The 6,907-nt window shown below is 38.8% G+C and overlaps 1 long non-coding RNA gene across 1 annotated transcript; it reads left to right on the top strand.

Annotated features, from left to right (window-relative positions):
- The first annotated feature begins 1,184 nt into the window (after positions 1-1,184).
- Positions 1,185-4,337, top strand: LOC125164477 (uncharacterized). The gene is made up of 3 exons (XR_007151788.1): positions 1,185-1,351; positions 2,636-2,919; positions 3,792-4,337. It is a non-coding gene; the product is annotated as an uncharacterized LOC125164477 (long non-coding RNA).
- The last annotated feature ends 2,570 nt before the right edge of the window (positions 4,338-6,907 follow it).

Raw genomic sequence — 6,907 nt, 5'->3', positions numbered from 1 at the left:
ACCCAATTGTTGACTAGGATGTCAAGAAAACTAGAACCCTCATGTATTTCTGGTAGGAATGTAAAACGCCCAATCACTTTGTGTAACAGTCTGGCAGTTTCTTAAAAAGTTAAACATACACTTACCATAGGATCCAATTTGTCTGAAGGAACAATAGTAATGTATCTTGGTGGTGTTTTTTTTTTTTTTAACATGCAGACGTAAATTGTATGAAAAATTTAGCACAAAGAATGAGACAGGGAAATGGAAAATTCATGTATGTGAATTAGCATAATGCTATTTGAAGGAGCCGGTGATAATTTAAAAATTACTGCTCCTAAGGACCTGAGGGAAGAGGAAAGTATCCAAAAGTTTTTCCTTTCTGGCTCCAAAAATAGTTTCGTTTCTTGGATGAGAAAGCTTTTCATATGCTGGGGCCTCAGACTCCTTCATACACTTCTGCACCTCGGCAGCAAGCCCAAGCTGGGCAGGAGTTACCATCATCTTCCTCTTTCTAATGGCCTTCGAGGCTGGATGGTGTGGACTGTTTGCTGACCCCCCCCCCCCGCCTTTCCTAGAGCATGCCGGGGGGGGGGGGGGGGTGTCTATAGATCTCTAGCTTCTTCCTCCTGTTCTCCTAAGGAGAGATTTCGTTTCTCCCGGGCCCTTGTCCCTAGCTGCATCTCAGGGGGCTCGCGCATAGACGGACAAGGCTTAAGAGGGGGACGCCTGGCAGGGAGTCAAGTGGATCCTAGAAGAGTTCTTCCCTGTGCTGTCGCCCACTGGGAGCCGGGATTGGGTTTACAACAGTACAGTAAATTTCGCATCTAGGGCACTGGCCTCCACCAAACAGGTGTGTGCACACATATAGAGGGTTCTAGTTTCTGGCATGAAGGCGTCTGGCCCAAGCTTTCTCTCTACCGCCCATCAAAGGAGAGCAGAGGTGAGGGCTTGTAGGGACCGGGCCTAGCGCCGGCCTGGTCCCACGGGCCTTGACTCCCCCACACTGGCGCAGGCCCGTTCTGAGGAACAGACTGCGCATGCGCAAATCCAAAGGCTCCCGGCAGCCTCCAGGGGCGACTGGTGGGATGCAGGTGTCCATGCGCGAGTGCCAAGCAACAAGATCTCAGTGACAGGCAAGTGTTTCTAGCTGATATCAGAAATTAAGGGGCTGTTGCAGGGGAACACGCTGAACCGGAGCCTGCTGAAAATACCCGGCGCTGTCTGCTTTTAGGGCTGCCGGCTCCTGACTCAGGCCACTGTTGTTAGTCTCCCCTGGCTCCCTCCAAACACCACCTGCCCCTGGGCTTCGGAGCTCACACAAACCACTGTCCCTGCCGCCCTCACCTGCCCAGTGCCTCCGGTGGCCAAGGTAGGTCTGGCATCCTAGCCTCGCCACCCCCGGGTGGGTGGAATCAGACATGTCTTTGGAGTGTCACAGTGAGAGAGTTTTAATAAAAAATGGTGATGGAATGTTTGGGGGAAGGTGGGTAAGGGTACGATGCTGGAGATTTGTTTTTTGCAGAAGGCATTTTAAAAAAATTCAGGCTGTAATGAGATAAAACATTTTACCTTAGCAAATCCATCACGTTAAAAAAAATGTTAACGGTGTTTAGGAAAATAGAAGGGAAAACTGAATTTCTGGCAGAACACCAGTTGGTTATTACTGCTAAACTTCATCAAACAACTGTGCATTCTACTTAAGACTTCATTTTGGTGCCCTCAAATACAATCACAACTGCAGGGGGTAGGCTGCAGCTGTAAGACTGTCCCTAATGCTCCCTCATTCATTCAGGAATTTGATCTGTTTCAGAATTTTCCCTTTTGTCATTTGAAGTCACTCATGAAGTGGAAATGGGGAGATGAGGAAGGTGGGAAGGTCAGATTGGTGTGGGTAAACACAAAGAAAATTCGTAGAGACAGGAACAGCAACATCAACAAAAAAACCTGGTCCCAGAGTTTATTCAAAAGAGCAGCAATCAGAGGAGTTTCAGGAATTGAAATATACTTGAGTTAGGTGGAGGAGTGGGGAGTGGTTGAAGGGACAGGCTCACTCTCAGCAACAAGGAGGGTCATAGAAAGAGCAGAAGTTGTGCCTGGCAAAGTCAGTGAGAAAAAGACCTGAGTCATGAGAAGCCTATGGTTTTGGTTTAGCTCTTTATTACCTGCCACCATGTTGACACGGAGAACAGAGAAGGAGAAATAGCACTAAGGCAAAGAGTGAAATTTAGGAGTAGTTGTAAACTAGGTAAGATGAGGGGGATATTTTAAACAATGAATATGACTGAAATAGGGCTTATTTATATTAACTCTTGCTTGGCCCATAAATAAATAAGCTATTTATAAATAAACTATTACTTCCTGTTTTGCTTTCCATTTTTAGCTTCTAGAAATCTTATCAACAAATAAATAGGGCTATGTTCTTCCTATTGCTTTAGTGATAGATATAGCTTCATGTTTATCCTTTTCTCCCTTCCACTGGGCTTAAAGTCCTAGAACTAGATAGAAGAGAAATAGTTTCAGAAATAAATACAAAATAAGAGAATATGTCTTGACGTATGGTTACCAGTGTAGATATTTGTGATTATTATTTTTTCTGTCACATGTTGATATTTGGAATCATAAAAATAATACAATTTTGTATTCTATATTCCAGAATTCCACATGAATGGTTTACGATGTTGGTGAAATGTTCTCTATGATACCACAAAATGTCTTCTTAAAACCAACCAAATAATGTTGATCAGTAAATTTCCTTCTTCAATGATCTCTGTGGACAGAAGAGTTTGAGGCACATGAACAAGGAATGCTCAAGATTATTGGGATCTGGAAGGTACTTTGTGAACACATGAGGCTGCGCACCTGTACTCTATGATGGTGGTTGACATTGGTGGTGGGAAGATTTCAACTTTTCTCTAATTTAAGAAGATTTAAATAAAGGTACGTGAAACATTGGTTAATAGCATAGACAACAAGTCTTAGAATGAGATCTTGGAAAATTTTGTACCCTGCATTTTGTTTTTGATTAAAAGTCACATAGACTAAAAGTCACATTTATCTGAAGGGTGTATTATTATTGAACAATTTGAATTTGCTGTGGTCAGGGTCTGTGCAAGTCTTCATGGGATCATGGACTACACAGGACTGGAAGGGCCTTTAAGAAATGTGCTAGGTATTAGACTGGAATTATACTGGAATTAAAAGAAAAAGAAGTTAGCTGGGTGAGATAAGGGTCTGATCTTTATTGAGATCTCACCTTCCATTCCAAAAAGCCAAAGTGGCTGCAAGACACCCTGTGCTCACTTTGGAGCACATATACAAAAAGCCAAAGTAGCAAAAGTAACTGAGTAAAGCACACATATGGGGAATGCCTTTGCCCTGCTTTTCCCTCATTTTTAAAAAGACCAAAATGATCTTTTGGATTCCAGGCTCTTGATACTTGATATAAATGTACATAAACCAACATTTTATCTGTTTGCAAAAGGTGATGACTATTAAATACCTTTTAGAGAGAAAGGATAAAAGTCAGAAGCTTGGCTGTGTCTTTAGCTGCTTTACCAATACTTAGTCTTTCCTATACAGGAAAAATCTAGGGCGATGTACTAAATCAAAGTAAATAATTGATTGCTTTAGCTAAGGGTAACTTGACAGTTTAGAGAGTTTGACTTATATGGTTATTGTTTGTATAAATGATGTGTTTTATGAACCATAATGACACGTGATAAAATTTCATAAACATCTATAGAAGTATTCAAATCACCTTAGATTAGATAGTGGACTTTTAATTAAAATTTCCCCACATTTTCTTGTAGACTTCCTGGTTGATATCTTGGAATCCTGGCAGCTTCTGAGCAACAGTTTTCCCAAGACTCTGAGGCAGTAGTTACATCTTTTAAGAATCCAGTTAGTAATTTTATCCTGGATACATTTTATTCTGGAGACATTTCCATTTTAAACAGTTTATGCAAGTATACACACACATACACACACGTGTATATACGAACACACATAGGGCCATGTGTAAAAGACATTATCCCTATAAACTCTTTTCATCTTATTCATAAACTAAGACTGAGTACTATCGAGGAGCAGATAGTTGTCTAAAAATCTATTAAGGAAGAACTTTGGATTTAAGGGAAATATTATTCATTGAACCCTCAGACATTCTCAAGCTAGAATTTGCCCTTAAGCATAAGGAATGGAGAACTTTATTACCACCAGTTTTTATCTTTACTTGTTTTTTTACTCTGTCCTATGTAAGAAAAACCAATTGAATTAATGTGGTGTTGGTGTTATTTTCATGTTCTAGTAAGCTTAATTTAAAAACATCACTTATGTTCCTCTTCTTTTATACTGTGTTTCTGAGTTGCTCATGTACAATATATCTATGTTGTGATTTCTCAGTTTCTTCATGGAATGTGCTATTTTATTTCTAGATATCTGATCATATTTAAATGACTTAGTCTTTCGTGGTCAAATAGTAACTTTTTTCCCCCCTTCAATATTCTGCAGGGGAATTAAGCAGATTCTCATAGGTAGAAATGTTTAAATGTGTCTTCAGAACACTCATGGGAAAAACAGAGTAGCTCTGTCATGTTTTTAGCAGCAAAACACTTAAAAGAAATAGTTCTCCAACAAAATTAGTTATGAAGCCCACTAGAGATAATCCCATCCTAAATTACTTGCTGCATAATACATTCTTATAAAAAAGAGCAAAACATGGCAGGAAGGTAAGATAAAGAACTATCTCTGAAACACATTAAGTCCTGATATATATTAACAAGTATCAGTCAGTTTCTAACTTGCACTTTTAAATTATAAAAGGAAATTTGTTTGATATGCTTTCTATCTTATATTTGGAAAACTTAATGTTAGAATAGGTTAGATTTAGAATAGGTTTTTGTTTCCTAGTTTGAAGAAATACAGTAAAATCTTGGGTTTGCAAGCAAGCATAATTCATGCTTGTAATCCAAAGCACTTGTATATCAAAACAAATTGCCTCATAAGAAATACTGGAAACTCAGATGATTTGTTCCACAACCCAAAAATATTCATATAAAAATGATTACAATACTGTAATATAATACAAAATAATAAATAAAATACAAAATATAAAGAAAAATAAACAAATTAACCTATATTACCTTTGAAAACCTTTGTGGCTGCTGTAAGGGAGACAAGAGAGGGGGGTTATCGTGTAGGACGACTTTCACTACCACTAATGGAATCACTGCTATCTATTGGCTCAACGGAATCTTTTTCTTTTTGTGCAACTTTTAACAAGGAACCTATACAAAGACATTTGGTTTTTGCCTCATTTTGAGGGTTTCATGGAAATGTGACATTGCATTGATGATCACCCACAATCCCGCAGTGAGAGAAGGAAAGCGAGAGAGCAAGAGTGAGAGCGAGAGCGAGAGAGAGAGAGAGAGAGAGAGAGAGAAGAAAAATCATTGGCTCAGTTGTGATCATGTGACACTTGGCATTACATACTACTCATATTGCAAGACAGCACTCCTTTATCAAGTTAAAATTTATTAGAAATGTTTGCTCGTCTTGCAGAACACTCACAGCAAAAGTTACTTATAACCCGAGGTTTTACTGTAGTTAAAAAAAAAAGTAAATAGTAATTGTGTGCCACGGCTACTCCTCACCATCTGGGTTTCAGAAATAGTGTTCTGCTCTTCCTCTTGGCTTACAAAACCAAGTTTCTATACTTCTGCTGCTGGGTAGACACTAAGGGTGGACAGGGAGGGACAGAAAGAACAGAATACACAACTTCTCTTTTAATTTCAGTCCTCTATCATCCATCAACCACTGAATGACCAAGCCTTGTTTGTACCCACTTGCAGCACCCTGAAATGAAGCTGTAAGAGACACGCCCCCCAAACCCCTGGCAGTCACAAACTGATAACCTGTAGATCATTTTAGAGGGTTTTTTTTTATAACTTGAATTTCTTTTTGTTTTGTTTTGTTTTGTTTGCTTATTTTAAAGTAAACTTTGTATTCAAGTACATGTTATTCATGAATACAGAATGATACACAAATCAACATGTGCAGCTCAAGGAATTTCATAAAATGAATACCTTTGTGTAATCAGTATACAGTAACTAATTGCCCACATTAGCAAATTGGGACATGACTACATAAACATCTAGATTCCCGATTTATTTTGGAAAATTGGAAAATCTTACCTTATTGGGTTCACATTTTCACTAGCATTAGTCAGCCAAACTGAGAAGCAGCTAATCTTTTAAGTAGAGCATATGCTTCTACAGTCCCTACCACTCCCTAGTACCTGCTTGTGAAGGCAAGTGTTGGTTGCTGTTGACAAATACAAATAGTGAAAATTAGAATGACTATAAAGTTGTGATCAAAATCTAACAAAACAAAAAAATATGAGACGAATAGAAGAGTCAAAGGAATGTTCTTAAAGTGGCAAGTATTTTGATTGAGCTGAACAAAAAAGAATGCAGATTCTAATTGGCCCATAATTATATTAATTAGAACTGATCATATCATGGGGAAAGTTGGCTGGGGCTTGAGTGAAGGTTACAAATTACAACCACTTGAGTTACTTGATGGACATTGGTTTACTGAAAGGTGTTAGGGCTAGGTTTTGCCAAATTCTATAGCTATTCTTAGATTGTGGTATGTGCCTTTAATTTTATAATTACATTTAGGCTGCTTCAGATCTATATTACTTTAATCCAGTATTCATGTTATATAGTCACAGTCTGAATCTCCCAGTTACTATCTATTTCCTGCAAATTAGTTAGCTTTCTTCAACAGCTGATGAGTGGGATACCTCTTATTGGTTGTAGTGTTGACTGTTTGACTACTCAGTGATAAGTCCCACACCCCTCCCCACTTTTCTTCTTTCTAATGCTGATCTTTGTTCAGGTGATTTAATCTCTTCCACATGGCC

Source organism: Prionailurus viverrinus, chromosome B1 (genome assembly GCF_022837055.1).
Source record: "Prionailurus viverrinus isolate Anna chromosome B1, UM_Priviv_1.0, whole genome shotgun sequence".
Classification (NCBI taxonomy): Eukaryota; Metazoa; Chordata; class Mammalia; order Carnivora; family Felidae; genus Prionailurus; species Prionailurus viverrinus.
The sequence above is the reverse complement of the archived record's forward strand: the minus strand, read 5'-3'. Positions and strand labels throughout refer to the sequence as shown.